At 41.0% G+C, this 19315-nt stretch overlaps 1 protein-coding gene and 1 non-coding gene across 21 annotated transcripts in view; one reads left to right on the top strand and one right to left on the bottom strand.

The window, feature by feature from the left end:
• The window catches only part of NUMB (NUMB endocytic adaptor protein), a 147843-nt gene that overhangs the window by 56009 nt on the left and 72519 nt on the right, over positions 1-19315 (bottom strand). For 14 of the 20 annotated variants that reach the window (XM_059691322.1, XM_059691293.1, XM_059691447.1 and 11 more), the window contains one exon: positions 14412-14496. The exons of the other annotated variants lie outside the window; for them this stretch is intronic. The gene's annotated coding sequence lies outside the window, so the exon portion shown is untranslated. The remainder of the gene's footprint in view (positions 1-14411; positions 14497-19315) is intronic. 20 annotated transcript variants of the gene reach the window in all.
• LOC132223485 (U6 spliceosomal RNA) lies at positions 6726-6832 on the top strand. The gene has a single exon (XR_009450481.1). It is a non-coding gene; the product is annotated as a U6 spliceosomal RNA (small nuclear RNA).

Raw genomic sequence — 19315 nt, 5'->3', positions numbered from 1 at the left:
ACACTTCACCCCAAAGCCATGGAATATACATTCTTCTCAAGGGCTCATGGGACATATTAAAAAATAGACCACATATTGGGTCACAAATAAAGTCTCCCCAAATTCAAGAAGATTGAAATCATACCAAGCATCTTCTCAGACCACGATGGCATAATATTAGAAATAAACTACCATAAAAACAACCCAAAATACTCAAACACTTGGAAGCTGCATAGCATGTTATTAAATATTGATTGGGTTACCAATGAGATCAAAGAAGAAATTAAAAACATCTGGAAACTAATGACAATGAAAACACAACAATCCAAAACCTATGGGACACAATGAAAGCAATACTGAGAGGGAAGTTTATACCTCTAGAGGCCTATCTCAAAAAACAAGAAAAAATGACAGTAAATCATCTAACTCTACAACTTAAAGAATTAGAAAGAGAGCAACAAGAAAAGCCCAGAGTGAGCAGAAGGAAGGAGATAATAAAGATTAAAGCAGAAATAAATGACATAGAGACCAAAAAAACAATACAGAAAATCAATGAAACCAAGAGCTGGTTCTTTGAAAGGATAAACAAGATTGATGAACCTCTAGCCAGGCTCACCAAGAAGCAAAGAGAGAGGACCCAAATAAACAAAATCAGAAATGATAGAGGCGAAATAACAACAGACCCCACAGAAATACAAATGATTGTTAAACAATACTATGGACAACTCTACTCCAACAAATTAGACAACCTGGAGGAAATGGACATATTCCTAGAAAAATACAATATTCCAAAACTCAATCAGGAAGAATCTAAAAATCTCAACAGACTAATAACTATGGAAGAAATTGAAGCAGTCATCAAAAAGCTTCCAGCAAACAAAAGCCCAGGACCAGACGGCTTCACAGGGGAATTTTACCAAACATTCAAGGAAGAACTAAAACCTATCCTCCTCAGACTACTACAAAAAATCCAAGAGGAAGGAACACTTCCAAGCTCATTCTATGAAGCCAGCATCACCCTAATGCCAAAACCAGGTAAAGACAACACAATGAAAGAGAATTACAGGCCAATATCCCTCATGAACATAGATGTCAAAGTCCTCAACAAAATCTTAGCAAATTGGATCCAGCAGTACATCAGAAAGATCATACACCATGACCAAGTAGGATTTATCCCAGGGATGCAAGGATGGTACAATATCTGCAAATCAATAAACGTGATACATCACATAAACAAATTGAAAGAAAAAAACCACATAGTCATATCAATTGATGCAGAAAAAGCATTTGACAAAATCCAATGCCCATTTTTGATAAAAACTCTCAGCAAGGTGGGAATAGATGAAGGATCATACCTCAACATAATAAAAGCCATATATGACAAACCCACAGCCAACATCATACTCAATGGACAAAAACTAACACCATTTCCCCTAAGAACAGGAACAAGACAGGGATGCCCATTCTTACCACTCCTGTTTGATATAGTACTGGAAGTATTAGCCATTGCAATTAGACAAGAAGAAGAAATAAAAGGCATCTAAATTGGAAAAGAGGAAGTAAAACTGTCCTTATTTGCAGATGACATAATATTATACATAAAAAACCTTAAAGACTCCATCAAAAAACTATTAGACTTGATAAATGAATTTGGCAATGTAGCAGGATACAAAATTAACGCCAAGAAATCTATGGCATTTCTATACACCAATAGTGAACTTACAGAAAGAGAGACTAAAAAAAACAATCCCATTTACCACTGCACCAAAAAACTTAAGCTACCTAGGAATAAACTTAACTAAGGAGGTAAAAGACCTCTACTCAGAAAACTAAAGGACGTTGAAAAAAGAGATAGAGGAGGATATAAACAGATGGAAGAACATACCATATTCTTGGATTGGTAGAATCAACATCATTAAAATGTCCATACTACCCAAAGCAATCTATAAATTCAACGCACTTCCCATTAAAATACCAACGGCATATTTCACAGGCCTAGAACGAACTCTCCAAAAATTCATCTGGAATAAAAAAAGACCCCGAATAGCTGCAGCAATCCTGAGAAAGAACCAAGTAGGTGGGATCTCAATACCAGATATTAAGCTGTATTACAAAGCCACTGTTCTCAAAACTGCCTGGTATTGGCACAAGAACAGACATATAGATCAATGAAATAGAATAGAGAGCCCAGAAATCGGCCCGAACCAATATGCTCAATTAATATTTGACAAAGGAGGCAAGAACATACAATGGAGTCAATAAATGGTGTTGGGAAAATTGGACGGATACATGCAAGAAAATGAAACTAGACCACCAACTTACACTACACACAAAAATAAACTCAAAATGGATAAAGGACTTAAATGTAGATCGGGAAACCATAAAAATACTAAAAGAATCCAAAGGCAACAAAATCTCAGACATATGCCGAAGCAATTTCTTCACCGATACAGCTCCTAGGGCATTGGAAACTAAAGAGAAAATAAACAAATGGGACTACATCAAAATAAAAAGCTTCTGCACAGCAAAAGAAACCATCAACAAAACAACAAGAAAGCCCACTGTGTGGGAAAACATATTTGCCAATGTTATATCTGAAAAGGGCCTAATCTCCAAAATTTATAGGGAACTCATACAACTTAACAAAAGATAAACAATCCAATCAAAAAATGGGCAAAGGACCTAAATAGACACCTTTCAAAAGAGGACATTCAGAAAACCAAGAGACATATGAAAACTTGCTCAAAGTCACTAATCATCCGAGAGATGCAAATCAAAACAACAATGAGGTACCATCTCACACCTGTCAGACTGGCTATCATCAACAAATCAACTAACGACAAGTGCTGGAGAGGATGTGGAGAAAAAGGAACACTCGTGCACTGCTGGTGGGAATGCAGACTGGTGCAGCCACTATGGAAGACAATATGGAGTTTCCTCAAAAAACTAAAAATGGAACTCCCATTTGACCCTGTGATCTCACTTCTAGGAATATATCCCAAGAAACCAGTAACACCAATCAGAAAGGCTATATGCACCCATATGTTCATAGCAGCACAATTCACCATAGCTAAGATCTGGAAACAGCCTAAGTGCCCATCAGTAGATGAATGGATTAGAAAACTGTGGTACATCTACACGATGGAATACTATGCTGCTGTAAAAAAGAAGGAACTCTTACCATTTGCAGTGGCATGGATGGAACTGGAGAGCATTATGCTAAGTGAAATAAGCCAGTCAATGAAGGAAAAACACCACATGATCTCACTCACTCATGGATAATAAAGACCATTATAAACTTATGAACAAAAAAAGATACAGAGGTAGAGCTGCCTCGAACAGACTGTCAAACTACAGCAGGAAAGCCGGGGAGGGTTGAGGGGTGGGGGGTGGGGGGGGCGGTAAGAGATCAACCGAAGGACTTGTATGCAGGCATATAAGCATAACCAATGGACATAAGACACTGGGGGGTAGGGGAGGCCAGGGGATTGTTAAGGGCAGGGAAAAAAAGGAGACAAAAAAAATGGTAAAAAAAAAAAAAGTATAGATATAGATATTGTTTTCCTTATCCTCAACCAAGGATACATTCATTCATTCTTAGAGGGAAAATAAAGGAGAGAGAGAGAAGGAAAGAGAGAAACATTGATGTGAGAGAGAAATATAGCTCAGTTGCCTCCCATATATGACTCACTGTGAATCAAATCTGCAAGATTTTTATGTATGTATTTATTTATTTATTAAATTTTTTTAACATTGAGTTTAGAGAGGAGGGGAGCTAGAAATAGAAACATCAATGATGAGAGAGAATTACTGGTTGGCTGCCTCCTGCATGCCCCACACTGGGGATGTTTCCAGAATTCTGGACATGTGCCCTGACTGGGAATCGAATGGTGACCTCCTGGTTCATAGGTCAATGCTCAACCAGTGAGCCATGCTAGTTGGGCTCCTCCTGCATTTTACAATTCACAGAACTCCCTGTGTACCTGGGCTCTGGCAAGCGAGACGTTGGCAACATCAAAGGTGACCAGACCCCAGCCCTTCACTGACTGCCCTCTGATCCCGATGGTCACGTATTTATCCACTACGATGCTTTGCAGCTCATGGCCCCCTGGAGGTTCCCTCAACAAAGGTGTGAGCTGTTGGAGGTGCTGTGAGGTCATTGCTCAGTTGTGTCTCCACCTGACACAGATGGGGCCCGCATAACCTGACATTACACGTGGGCACTGCACGTGGGCTAGGCAGGGTACGTGAGGTCACTTCAGGCCACCTGAGTGGCCCTGACCCTGGCATCTCAGGGAGGGCCTGGCACAGGAGATGGGAATGAGGGGATTATGTGGGGGTGCATTTAAGGCAAAACCTACAAGGGCCCAAGGAGAGGGCGGACACAGCCACAGGGGATGTCCTATGCAGACTCCATGGGGTGAGAGTGTGGGCGGCACAGGACAGAGTGTGAGAGGCAGAGAGTGAGGATGGGGTGGAGTCTGTGGAGCTGGAGGCACAGCAGAGGTGGGTGGGACCATGTCTCCCTTCAGCAGGTTCTCAGGATGCCGGTGGATTCTCCAGGGAAAGCGGGACAGGTGTTGGAACACGTCCCCTGGGACCAGGTTCTGAGACCCACAGGAATGGGGCCCAGCGGGGTAGTGACAGGGCCTGTCACTGGGCCTCTTTCCTGCTTCTTTCCCGGCACACCCTGAGAGCTGGGTCCACCTCCCAGGCTCACAGAGAGGCAGCGCCTGCAGGGTCCGACCCTAAACCTCTATGTACAGCCATGTCAGTGAGAGGCAAGTGGCTAACTGCCCCCAAATGGCTCCTCCTGGGGCAGAGCGAGGGGCTTATCACCCTCAAGTGAGGTTTGGGGCCTGGACTCCGTGTTCCCAGCTCAGCACTGTGGGGAGGGTGGGAGACGTCGCTCTCAGTGAGGGGACAGGAATCTCTACAATGTTTTCCTTGTCAACCCGGAGAGCGACCATCAGGGACATGGTGACAGGAAGGGCACAGATTAGAAGTCGACCAGATCTGGAACACAGCCACTTCCTGCTTTTTTTCCTGCAGAGAATCTAATTAAAGACACAAAGAAGGAAGAGGAACTGCCCCGGGGACACTTGGAGGGAAGAAAGCATTGACCCCAATAGGAAGCCTGCACAACCCCTCCAGGGACAGCCTCTGAGCTGAGACCCTGGGTTTGCTAGTCCTGTGTGCCCCCTGGTGTCCTGGATGCTCCCTGCAGCCCAGCCCTGCTGCCTCCCTCAGGGAGGTTAGTGTCTGGGCTCACACTGACTTCCCCTCACTGTGCCTCTTGCACAGTAATACACGGCCATGTCCTAGGCTCTCAGGCTGCTGAGCTCCATTTAGGCTGTGCTTGCGGACTACCGGAAGCTGGTCCATCCTTGCTACTTGACACAGTTGCTGCAGGGAAGACACATCTGCACAGCATGTTTCAAGGGACCTGGCGTATATGGCATACTGTTCTTAATATGTTTGCTCCCCTTAGCACTATGTGTTTTTAAATATTTTTTTATTGATTTTTTACAGAGAGGAAGAGAGAGGGATAGAGAGTTAGAAACATCGATGAGAGAGAAACATCAACCAGCCGCCTCCTGCACACCTCATACTGGGGATGTGCCCGCAACCAAGGTACATGCCCTTGACTGGAATCGAACCTGGGACTTTTCAGTCCACAAACTGACGCTCTATCCACTGAGCCAAACCGGTTTGGCAGCGCTATGTGTTTTAACCAAGGTCACCTCTCCGAGAAAGGTTGTTTCCCCAGGTAGGGATTTTTCCCTGAAGTTAGAGAGGGAACAAAACCCCTTAACTAAGTGCCAGGCGGGTAGTTGATCACTTTAACTACGATCAATCATGCTTAAGCTACATAATCTTTACTCCCTGGAATGGAGATAAGAAACACCCTAACCTTTGGAATAGAAATTGATAGGATTAAAATCAACTGGTATAAATACAGATGTAACAAGGCAATAAGACACAGAACCTGGCTGGAGATCCTGGCTAGAACCTGGCTAGGCTGCTGATCAACTGAAAAAAATAAAAATAAAAAATATTTTGGGGGAAAATAATTCACAAATTTTCTTAGATTAGCTTGTTAAGACATTCTACTTCTCACAGGGTTAAGTCAGGACATTCTACTTCTCACAGGGTTATGTCCCAAAGATAGCAATAAAAGCAAAAGTCACATAAATTCAAAATTATATTGGGAATACCTTAAATCATCCATAAAGTACAGTATTACACTATCTTGCAACACAGCTAGATATTTCTTTTTTTAATAGCAAGCTTATGTTTAGGATCTATGCTGTGAGAAAAATTTCTAACTAGCACTAGAACCACAGGGCATGTTCAGACGATGGGAGGAGCAAAAACAATGTATAGCAGAAACTTATTGAGCAGAACAGCAAGAGATCTAAATTAATTAAATCATTTTTAAACTATGACTTTTATTTTACTGTTCTCTGAACAAACATGGTTGAATGTGAATATATACAACTGCACTGTATTCTTCATCATTCTATCCCAGAATTCTATAGGGTAAGTTACATGAAAAAGAATGTATTGACTGTCCATCTGCTAAAAAAATAAATCATTTGTTTACTCATAAAATACCATGTTAAATCAACACTACATTAAATTAGAACACTTTACTACAAGCATAAAGTATTTCATATTTGAATTTTCTCTCTTTGATTTTTAGTATTTCTTATGATGTGGAACTTGATCAAGATTTAGAGTGAGTGCTCGCTTCGGCAGCACATATACTAAAATTAGAACGATACAGAGAAGATTAGCATGGCCCCTGCGCAAGGATGACACGCAAATTCGTGAAGCGTTCCATATTTTAAAAAAAAAAAAAAAAAAAAGATTTAGAGTGAAGAAAAAAAATCTTTTTATTTGGTCAAGTTAAGTAAGTGAAAAAATGTAAGGAATCCTAGACTCAGAGCATGGCCAAAGGATTTAGAGGTAGGTCATCTACTCAATCCTATTCAACAATAAATTCTAAGAATTTTGGATTAGTTTTCCTAACTGGCATAATTTGCCTAACAGGAAACAATTTATAACTTATTAACTTGTACCACTGGCTCAGATGTTCCACTTAGGCACTGAGCCAAATGAATAGCAACAAAGTACAACTTCATTAACAACAGTGAAATAAACACAGGACTAATAAAATTCATTTTTAAAGTTCACAGTCAGTTTTGTGATAAAAGTTAATTTATAAACAGATTCATGGAAAGGTACATAGAACAAATGGTTGTAGGTTTTTTTTAAACCTACTGCTAAAAAAAAAAATATTCAAATATTCATTCAGCTTCTGTATAAACCTGGGTGTCAGTAATTTAAAATTTGTTTATATTTCAGTTGAACTTGTTTGTTTTTGTTAATCCTCACCCGAGGATGTTTTTCCACTGATTTTTAGGGAGAGTGGAAGGGAGCAGGAAAGACAGAGAGAAACATCAATGTGAGAGAAACCTGTGGGCTGGTTTGCTCCTGCATAAGCCCTGACTAGGGCCCGAGCCAGGGAGGAGCCTGTAACCAAGGTATGTGCCCTTGACCAGAATTGAACCCAGGACCTTTTGGTCCACAGGCTGATGCTCTATCCACTGAGCTAAAACAGCTAGGGCTCAACTTTTTTTATATTAATAGGAAACATATGGTTAGGGTATCTTGAATAGTGTACTACCTTATTTCTGAAAACTGTGCCAACTATGGCATTTTGAATTAGAATATTTTAAGAACAGAGTATTGTAATTTTTCAATAGCTAAAACTAAAATACTTTGCTTTATTAACTATCATACCAATGATTTGAAATGAACAATAAATTGTCTGAAATATCCTAAAGATTGGTATTTGAGAAGAGAACATTGTCACAATTTGAATGTCTAAGCTCTCCAGCCACATACTCCTCAGGCCTGATTACAATTTAGATCACATGTTCTCAATCAGGGTATCATATACCCAACAGGTTCTTCAGATTCAGCAATGTCCTAAGATTATGCACAAATCTGAATGTACATGTGTCTGTGCACTTTCTAAGCCAAACTTCAACTTATATCAGAATTTCAAAGGATTCTGTAACTATCAAAAATTTAAGAGCCCCTGATTTAAACAGTAGTCTGTGATCCTTATCTATTATCTGACTTTAATTTTAGGTTTCTGACTTACTAATTTTCATCTTCCCACTCATCTTATCCAAAATATTCTTTCTTTTGTTTTGATATGTGGCTTCTTTATTTACTTCTAGAAGATAATAATGGAAAACCAGAGCTTCATAAAACGAGGAAAGACCCTGTCTACTTAAAACTGCTGTCAAAGGTGGCTTCAAAACAGAACCTGTATATTTTTAAGAAACATTTTCCTAAAAAGCTATCTCTTCTGAGTACTTTTTCTTTCAGTTACAAAATCAGTTTTATCTTTTAGTTGACCACTTCATTTCAATTGAGAAAATAACTGAATTTGCAATTCAGCTATACTTACCTTTACCTCTTAAGGTACATTAAGACTTAGCTCGCCCTGCCGGTTTGGCTCAGTGGATAGAGCGTCGGACTGCGGACTGAAGGGTCCCAGGTTTGATTCCGGTCAAGGGCATGTACCTTGGTTGCGGGCACATCCCCAGTAAGGAGTGTGCAGGAGGCAGCTAAATTGATGTTTCTCTCTCATCAATGTTTCTAACTCTCTATCCCTCTCCCTTTCTCTCTGTAAAAAATCAATAAAATATATATATTTTTAAAAAGACTTAGCTAAAAATACATAATACCTATCACCCCTAACCCTGCATAACACAGACAGCCTTCAAGAATTAAATCTTTACATAGAGAACAAAATAATTTTGCTCTGATATAGCCAGCGAGGACTGATTTAGCAAGGAACTTTTTGATGAAAAAAGGGCAGAACTGCTGAGAATGCTAGCCTACTTTTTACACTACTTTTTTCCTCTAAGCATCTGTCAAGTGTGGGATGAGAAAAAGGTGCTGGAATCTGGAGAGGCAGATTAGAATAAAAATATAACTGGGTCCAAGAATTTTAAAAAGAGAGACAGACACACAGAAATGCCACTTGAAAATTTATAGAAATAGAACAGTTCTGCTCTCCTTTACTGACAAATAACTTCTCAAATTATCTATACACATCATCTCTCCAATTCTTTAACTCTCTCCAGTCTGACTCCTTCCTCTCCCTCACAGCCTTCTCCCTTTATACAAACCATCAACAGAAGACTTGTAAAATATATCTTAAATCTGTTCACTGCTCATCTCCACCATCAGAACCATGGTCCAAGACAAATTTGTCTCTTACCTTGACTAGTATATGCCATCAACTAGTATTAATTTCTATTTCTCCACTGTCCCCCTCTGATCAACTGTGTACACAAAGTAGTCAGTGTAATATTTACAAATGTGAAATGGATCATGGCACTGCATTAACAGTGCATCTTCAAATTAAACCAAACTCTCAGCATCCAGGAAGTCAGTATGGCATAATAATTCATATTGCCCACAAAGTGCTTGGAACAGTGCCAAGCACACCACAAATACTCAGTAAATGTTAGCATTTAAGGGAAAGCCCCAGTCTGCCTTTCTTACTTTGAAGTGACATTCTCCCCAACTATGATCTTTTCATTTAATTGCAAGTTCTTTCCCACTCTGTGCCTGCTGTTTTCCTCTCTCTGAAATGCTTTTTTCTCAGACCCTTCAAGAACTTATGACTCCCACTCATACTTCAAGTCTCAACCTAAATGTCATCTCATTGATAAGGGCTCCTTTTACCACTTTCTATAACTCTTTATTGTATTACTCTTCTCATTTCCTTCATAGTGGCTTATATTTTATAATTACATTTTTGTTTTATTGGTTAAACTCTTTCTTGAACATCATCAGATGACTAAGCATCCATCCAAGAAATTCTCCACCTGGCAGGAAGCAATGGGTTCCGTGTATCCAAATAATCTTAATTAATATAGGTATTACTCTCCTTTCACATGAAGCTAAAATATTGGTCACTAATATGAATATGTCATAGCCTATGCTGTGACTCATTAAACCTACACCCTTACCTTAACACCTTAAGTGCTATGTCAGTCACCAGTGACTGAAACAGAAAGGAAGACAAAACAGGCTTGGTGCTTAATTGTTAATGAAATATAACCCTGTGTCCAACAAAGTATTGTGCTATGTGCTGGAAGAAGAGGATCCAGGGTGAGAAAATAAAGGTTATTTCCTCCTTTAAGGTCTTGAATGATATAAACATAAGATATGAGAACCAAAAAGGGGACATTTCAAGCAGGGAATGGGATGGAATGAAGAGTCATCATCCTATATAATAAAAGGCTGATATGCAAATTGTCCCCTCGACTGGGAGTTTGATCGGGAGTTCAACCAAGGGGCAGGGCTGGCTGGCCAACTGCCCGCAGCTCCTCCCCTGGCAGGCCCTGCCCCCAGTCAGCCCCCCACCCCGATCGGGTTTGGGGCCAGCCCACCAACCACCCGCGGCGCCTCCCCCAGCCAGCCCCGCCCCTGACTGGCCCCTATTGGGTCGGGCCAGTGGGACCCCACCCGTGCACAAATTTGTGCACCAGGCCTCTAGTATGTATATAATAGTGTATATTTCATCAAAGCTATGATACTATCGAATACAACATGCATCATTATTTTATGTTCCACTAACGAAGAAAAAATTGTTAATAATTGTTCATTAATTGTGAAATACCATCAATAGTAAGATGCCTCTCGGTATGAGAGATGCATCATAGTTTCAAAGATGTTAAAGTTTGAGGAAAAAAGGAAGAGAAGGAAGAACAAGAGGAGAAAAGAGAGGGGAGGAGGAGAAGAAAAGAAAATTGCCATTCTATTATGAACACAAAATCAGTCCTCCAGGAACCTCAAGAAGTCTCAATAATATGGAATATTGATTATTCATTAAAGTTTGTTATCAGGAAGGGGAGAAAAAGCTACTGAAAAGAATGCTCACAGAGTAGCCCTTGTTTTGTTTCCATTTTCCCTTGTATACCTTCATCTATCCCTTCATTTTTAGTTTTCCTAAATCATTTTCTGTCTCTTAGTAATCCAAACTGAAAATCTTGATTTTTTAAAAATATATTTTTTATTGATTTCAGAGAGGAAGAGAGAGGGATAGAGAGAAAGAAACATCCATGAGAAAGAAACACCATCGAATGACTGCCTCCTGCACACCCTTCACTGAGGATTGAGCCCACAACCCAGGCATGTTCCTTAACCTGGAATGAACCATGACCTCCTGATTCATAGGCTGATGCTCAACCACTGAGCCACACCGGCCAGGCTCTTGGTGTTTTTATAAAGATAAGTTAAATATAACAAAAAGATAAGTCTTTTTGCCTGGACAGTGTGGCAAAAAGTAAGGTCCAAGTAGCATTCTAAGCCCCTGATTCCAGCTATTCTTCAGGCCTATTATAATCTTGTCCTTGGCCCTAGCTGATTGCACAGTGGTTAGTGCGCCAGCCCGTGGTCCAATGGGTCGTGGGTTTGATTCCCAGTCAAGGGCACGAACCTTGGTTTCAGGTTCTCCAGCCCTATAGGGGTGTGTGTAGGAGGCAACACTGATGTGTGTCTCTCTCTCCTCCTTTCTCCCTTCCATTTCTCTCTTCTCCCTCCCTTTCACTCTCTCTAGAGGGGAAAATATTACTTAGCAGAAATTTAAGATAACAAAAGAATACTTTGAACAGCTTTATGCCAAATACTTTAAGTAGATGGATTCTTTAAAAAAAAAAACACAAAAAAAAACTTTCTAAAAACTGAGAAACAGAAACCTTAAAACCATGTAGAAAACAAATACATACCTCTCAAAAAATACTAAGTCAACATGCCTCCCCCAAAATACTAAGTCCTGACAAGTTGAACAGAAGTTCAACCAAACTTTAAAGAAATAGATCGTTCCCGTCTTAAATAAATCCTTTCAGAGAGGTAAAGAAAGATTAGTTTTCAACTCATTCTTTGAGGTCGGCATAATCTGGATACTAAAATCAAATCAGGACAACATAAGAAATAAAAATTATGGGCCAATTTCACTCATGAACATAGATGCAAAAATCCTAAATGAAGTACTAATAAACTAAATCCGAATGTATAAGAAAAGATCACTATGATTAATTTGGGTTCATTCCAGCAATGAAAGGGTAATTCAACATTAGAAAATATATCATTGTCATTCACTGCATTAACAGAATAAGGGAGGATAACCACGTGATCTCATAAATGCAAAAAAAATCATCTGATAACATTCAATATTTATTCTTCTCTCTCTCTCTCCCCCCCCCCCCACACACAATCTTAGCAACTAGCAACAGAAATGTCTTTAACCTAGAGTGTTTATCAAAAATCTATAGCAAACATTATTAATGGTGAAACATACCAATGCCCACTATTCAAAAATTAGGTGCAGCATAAGAATGACCTCTATTAACATCTGCATTGAATAATGTCCTGGAAGTCCTAACTAGTCTAGTAAGGCAAGAAAAAAAAAATGGCATAAGCACTGGAAAGGAAGACAAAATTTGCATTTGCAATACTTTAATAAAATATTTTAATAAGGTTGCTGAACAGAGATGTATATACCAAAAAGCTTATAGCAGCAAATAGAAAATGGAAAGAAAAACAGGAAAAATATATGATTTACAATATTAACAAGAAATAAGGTATCTGATAATTAAATCTAAGACTTGAGAGATCTTTATGGAGAAAAGATCTTTACTGAAATATATTTTTAAATATAAAAAAAATAGAAAGACCAAATTTAAGGACAGAAAGGCTCAATATGATAAAAAGAATAAATTAGCCCTGGCTAGGTGACTCGTTGGTTGGAGTGTTATCCCATACACCAACAGGTTGTGGGTTTGGTTTCCATTCCCGATCAGAGCATGTATAGCAGGCAACTGACCGATGTTTCTCTCTCACATGTATGTTTCTCTTTCTCTGTCTCTGTCTCTCTGTCTCAAATCAGTAAAAATATATCCTCAGGTGAGGATTAAAAAAAAGAATAAATTAAATGCATATGTAGATTAAAAGCAATAGAGATCTTGGGCTTGCATATGAGACAAGTCTCATTTTTTAAATAACAGCTTTTGAGAGTTTATTTGAAAATGCTAGTAGAGAAATGGTACTCTGCTCTATTGGGGAAGGTAATCCTCTTCAACAAAGTGTGCAGCTTCAGGAGGGGCACACATGGGTGAAGAAGGAAGGGGAGACTCACCTAGCCAGCCAGAGTAGCCAAATCAACCCTGGAGATCAATGGGGTAACAGATTTTGCAGCCAGATCTCCTTGCATCCTGATAGCATTCTTTAAATTTTTGCATAACTTGACTCAAATTACTCCTGTTCATAGATATTTTTGCAATTGGCATAAATTTATTATCACTAATTACAAGAATTTTATTTTAACCAAATTGTAGTAATAGCTGATATGGCACTTCAGAATTGACAGCTGCATTGAACAAGTATGAATGAAGAGCACATGATCAGTATCCGGCTGAGTTCTACTGAATGTCCCATTGGTTCACCATATGTAACCTCTGATAACCACTCCCAGAAGTGATAAAATATAGCCAACATTTTACATAACCCATAAGGTTTTGGTTCTTGGTAATTTTCTGTGAACATTGCCAAAACACCATCTCCTTAAAATCCACCTAAAAATGTATACATCTATTCTAAATACAAATTTCTTTTACAAAAAGAAAACAGACAAAACACATTCATAATACAATGATTGTACTGGGCTAAAAGGGTATCCTAGTAGACCTATTTGTAGTTCTCATACATACAATACCCTTGTACATGTGAGACCTGTAAGCAGTTGCCCAGTTTGCATTACATCAGATCTGAACTCAATCAAATGTATGATTCTCTTTAGATTTACCTTATTCAAATTTAATTTTGGTTCATGTCAGTTTTGTGATATCTTATATTGCCTCTCAAATTGGCTTTATTCAAATTTCCTAAACAGAATTAGAAACAATGATCATGTTTTACTGGTTGCTAGACGATAATACCGGGTACCAGGCACTATTAAAAGTGCTTTCTACATATTAAGTCATTTAATCTTAACAGCAACCCTATCAGATGTATAAGACTGCTATCATCATTTCACAGATAGGAAAACTGAGGTATAGAAAGTTTAGTTAACTTTCCCAATGTCACACAAGTGGAGAAATTTAGGGACTCATACCCAGACTCAAATGCAGAGTCTCAGACCCTTAATTACTATGTTATACTATATTTAAAAGATATAAAATTATTATGGATAAAAAAAACTCACCATTAAAAATGTATCAGTAAAAGTTAAACAATAGTTAAGCAATATTAGTATCAATACAACTTATCATAGGTTGATATTTCACAGTTATTTAAAAGATTCATGCCCATGATTAAGAGTTTGAAGTTGGACAGACCTGTCTCTGAATCTTGGTTGTGCCCTTTACAAGCTGTGTGACTTTGGACAAGTTTCGTAACTTCACCAAGCCTCAGTTTCCTCATCTGTAAAATGAGAATAATACAAATCTCACAAAATTGTTAGTAACATAATTATTTCTACATTACACTTACATGGTAACTAAACAAAATATAGGAAACAAAATTAAAAGAGGAGGTTCTCAAATTTCCCTAGAAAACAGGACTTTATTATAATACTAGAGGCCCAATGCACAAATTTCATGCAAGAGTAGGCTTTCCTTCCCTCGGCTGCCAGCACCGGCTTCCCTCCGGCACCTGGGAACTGGGCTTTCCTCGCAGACCCAGCTTCGTCCAGAAGGACATCCGGTCTAATTAGCATACTATGCTTTTATTATTATAGATAACAAAGATGACTACTGCAAGTCATTGCAGCAAACTATAAGATCCACACACTGCCGAAACCGGTTTGGCTCAGTGGATAGAGCATCGGCCTGCGGACTGAAAGGTCCCAGGTTCGATTCCGGTCAAGGGCATGTACCTGGGTTGCGGGCATATCCCCAGTAGGAGATGTGCAGGAGGCAGCTGATCGATGTTTATCTCTCATCGATGTTTCTAACTCTCTCTATCTCTCTCCCTTCCTCTCTGTAAAAAATCAATAAAATATATTAAAAAAAAAAAAAAAGATCCACACACTAATGTAGAACCACAATCTCCTCTAATTCATAACAAATAATTCCCTTTCAGCGGTTCTCAACCTGTGGGTCGCGGACAATGAAAATACATCCTGCATATCAGATATTTATATTCCGATTAATAACAGTAGCAAAATTACAGTTATGAAGTAGCAACGAAAATAATTTTATGGTTGGGGGTCACCACAACATGAAGAACTGTATTAAAGGGTTGCGGCATTAGGAAGGTTGAGAACCACTGCCTTAGATAAAAGTCAAATGGCTAGAGGTAAACTACTGGATCTTGGAATATAAAATACTGTATGTACATATAGAAAGAGACAAACAGATAAGACATTGTTGTTTGTTCACAACAACTCCCACAAATCCCATTCCACACATATCCTTCTTAAGACCAGCAGTATTCAAGGAGCTCAAAATAGGAAGAGCTATGTCAAGAAGAAGCAATTCCCAGCATTGGTAGGAAGCAATTTTTATGAGAGAAAAACAGAAAGAAATAGCATGTCATCCAAGTATGGTAGAACTATCATTACCACCGAAGAGTGATTATGTCTATCATACCTGACATTTTACTAGTCAAAACAACCTAAACAGTCATTACTGTTGTCTTTAGAATCTCAACCCAATAATTTAAAAATAAATAATCACATTTCTACCAATGCCTGCATTTACCAGTAATATACCTATTTGTAATAAGGTTAGGTGTTTCTTTGAAGGTGATGATTTTAGAAATATATTATAAAAATCTTTTTTGAAAATGAAAACACAGAAATAATATTTTACAAAAAATCCTATAGGATAACTGTTAAATGGCTCATCAATACTATTATCAGGTTGAGTTTTTATTAATATCACCAGTCCAATAATTGAGAGACACATAGATTGGTTGCCTCCTGCACACCTCCTGACAGGGGCTAGAGATCAAACTTGCAACCCAGGTACATGCTCTTGACTGGGAATTGAACCTGAGATCCTTTGGTGTGCGGGCCAACATTCTAACCACCGGTCAGAGCCTCACCAATCCTAGCTAATGAAATAAGACAAGAAAATAAAATAAAAGATATACAGATTGGGAACGAAGAAACAGAACTGTCTTTGTTCACAAATGTGATATGGTTGTCTATGTAGAAAATCCAAAAGAATTATCAAAAAAAACAACCCAAAAAACCCACAAACACCTCCTGGAACTAATAAGCAATTATAACAAGGTTGCAGGATATAAAGTTAATAGAGAAAAGTCAATTACTTTCCTGTACACCAGCAATGAACAAGTGGAACTTGAAATTAAAAACATTTACATTAGCACCTAAAAAATTAAATATTTAGGTATAATTTTGGGCAAATCTAACAAAATATGTACAAGATCTATATGAGAAACTACAAAACTCTGAAGAATAAAGTCAAAGATGAACTAAGGAAATGGAGAGATATTTCATGTTCATAGACTTACTATTGATTCGAGATATCAATTCTTCCCTATTTGATCTGCAGGTTTAATACAATTCCACTCAAATCCCAGCAAGTTATTCTATGGGTACTGACTAACTCGTTCTAAAATTAAAGCCCCACATAAATACAGTTAACTGACCTTTGACAGCTGGGGGGAGGGGGACAGTCTTTTTACAACTGTGGCTACAGAATCCTTGGTGAAGGAAGGGTAGGATATGAGGTCAGAAAAAAAGGCAAGTGCTTCATAGGGTTTCATGGGATATTGCAAGTACTGTGGCTTCTATTCCTAATAAGATGAATGCCACTGGAGGGTTCTGAGCAGAGAAATAATGAGATTTATATTTTTAAAGGATCACTTTAGCTACTGCATTATAAACAGACTAGAGGCCCTGTGCACAGATTTGTTCACTGATGGGGTCCCTCAGCCTGGCCTGCGCCCTCTCGCAATCTGGGACCCCTCAGGGGATGTCAGACTACCGGTTTCGGCCTGATCTCTGCAGGCCTGGCCTGGTAGAAGGGTGCAAAGTGGCAGGTGCTAGGGAGGAGCCCAAGCCTGGGCCAGGCACGGCGCTGCTCCCACTCATCCCAGCCCTGCTGCACCTGCCTGCCTGCCTGCCACCACTCAGCAGCGCTGCTGTGAAGGCAGGAGAGGCTCGCGCCACCGTCATTGCACTTGCCAGCTGTGAGCCTGGCTTCAGGCTGAGCGGTGCTCTCACTGTGGGGGCGCACTGACCACTAGGGGTAGCTCCTGCGTTGAGCGTCTGTCCCCTGGTGGTCAGTGTGCATCATAGCAACCGGTTGACCGGTTGTTCAGTCGACCGGTTGCTTAGGCTTTTATATCCTACTAGAGGCCCGGTGCACAAAAATTTGTGCACTGCGGGGGGGAGGGGTGTCCCCTCAGCCCAGCCTGTGCCCTCTCGCACTCTGGAACCCCTCAGGGAATGACCACCTGCTGGCTTAGGCCTGCTCCTCAGGGGACTGGGCCTAAGCTGGCAATCAGACATCCCTCTGGCAGGCCGGCAGTCCTCGGGGGATGTCCACTTGCCAGCGGGGAGCAGACCTAAGCTGCAGTCGGACATCCTTAGCGCTGCTGAGGAGGCAGGAGAGACTCCCACCACCACTGCTGTACTGGCAGCCATCAGCCTGGCTTGTGGCTGAGCAGAGCTCCTCCATGTGGGAGCTCACTGACCATCAGAGGGAAGCTCCTGCATTGAGCGTCTGCCCCCTGGTGGTCACTGTGTGTCATAGTGACCAGTCATTCCCAGTCATTCTGCTGTTAGGGTCAATTTGCATATTACCCTTTTATTATATAGGCTAGAGGCCTGGTGCACGGGTGGGAGCCGGCTGGTTTGCACTGAAGGGTGTCCCGGATCAGGGTGGGGGTCTTGCTTGGGTGCCTGGCCAGCCTGGGTGAGGGGCTGACGGCTGTTTGCAGCTGGTCACACCCCCTTCAGGGTGGGGGTCCCCACTGGGGTGCCTGGCCAGTCTGGATGAGGGGCTGAGGGCTGTTTTCAGGCTGGCCAAGCCAGCGACTGAGGCTCCTAGCCTCTCCTTTTTTTCTTTTTTTTTTATTCTGGGATTTATTTACCTTCTATAATTGCAACTTTGTTGCTTAGAGTGGAGCTCAGAGTCAGGCCGCAGCAGGGAGGAAGCTTGGCTTCCTCCATCACTGGAGCAAGCAAGCCTCCTGCTCGCTTCAGCTGCATGGCTGCCGGCCGCCATCTTGGTTGGGTTAATTTGCATATCCTGCTGATTAGCCAATGGGAAGCGTAGCAGAGGTATGGTCAATTACCATGTTTGTCTATTATTAGATTAGATACTAGAGGCCCGATGAACAAAATTTGTGCACTGGGGAGGGGGGTATCCCTCAGCCCAGCCTGCACCCTCTCCAATCTGGGACCCCTCTCACAATCCAGGACTGCTGGCTCCCAACTGCTCACCTGCCTGCCTGCCTGATTGCCCCTAACCCAGTGGTCAGCAAACTCATTAGTCAACAGAGCCAAATATCAATAGTACAATGATTGAAATTTCTTTTGAGAGCCAAATTTTTTAAACTTAAACTATACAGGTAGGTACATGTTATTAACTTAATTAGGATACTCCTAAGGCTTAGAAAGAGCCACACTCAAGGGGCCAAAGAGCCACATGTGCCTTGCGAGCCACAGTTTGCTGACCATGGCCCTAACCGCTTCTGCCTGCCTGCCAGATCACCACTCCCCTGGAGGCCTGGTTGCCCCCAACTGCCCTCCCCTGCTGGCCTGGTCACCCCCAACTGCCCTCCCCTGCAGGCCTGGTCGCCCCTAACTGCCCTCCCCTGCTGGCCTGATCACCCACAACTGTCCTCCCCTGCTGGCCTGATCACCCACAACTGCCCTCACCTGCTGACTATCTTGTGGCAGCCATCTTGTCTGAGGTCAATTTGCATATTATCTCTTTATTATATAGGACTAGGGGCCTGATGCATGAAATTCGTGCACTGGGTGTGTGTGGGGGGGGAGTGTCCCTCAGCCTAGCCTGCCCCCTCTCACATACTGGGAGCCCTCAGGCGTTGACCCCCATCACCCTCCAATCGCAGGATCGGCCCCTTGCCCAGGCCTGACGCCTCTGACAGAGGCGTCAGGCCTGGGCAGGGGACCCTTATTTCCCCCCATCACTGGTTCTGCCCCCAGCCCCCTCCGATTGCTGGCTCTGCCCCTTGCCCAAGCCTGATGCCTCAGCCAGAGGCATAGACCCCCATCACCCTCTGATCACCTGATCGGCCC

This window comes from Myotis daubentonii, chromosome 1 (assembly GCF_963259705.1).
Source record: "Myotis daubentonii chromosome 1, mMyoDau2.1, whole genome shotgun sequence".
In the NCBI taxonomy this organism is placed as follows: Eukaryota; Metazoa; Chordata; class Mammalia; order Chiroptera; family Vespertilionidae; genus Myotis; species Myotis daubentonii.
Note: the sequence above shows the minus strand (reverse complement) of the source record. Positions and strands in the feature narration are given on the sequence as shown.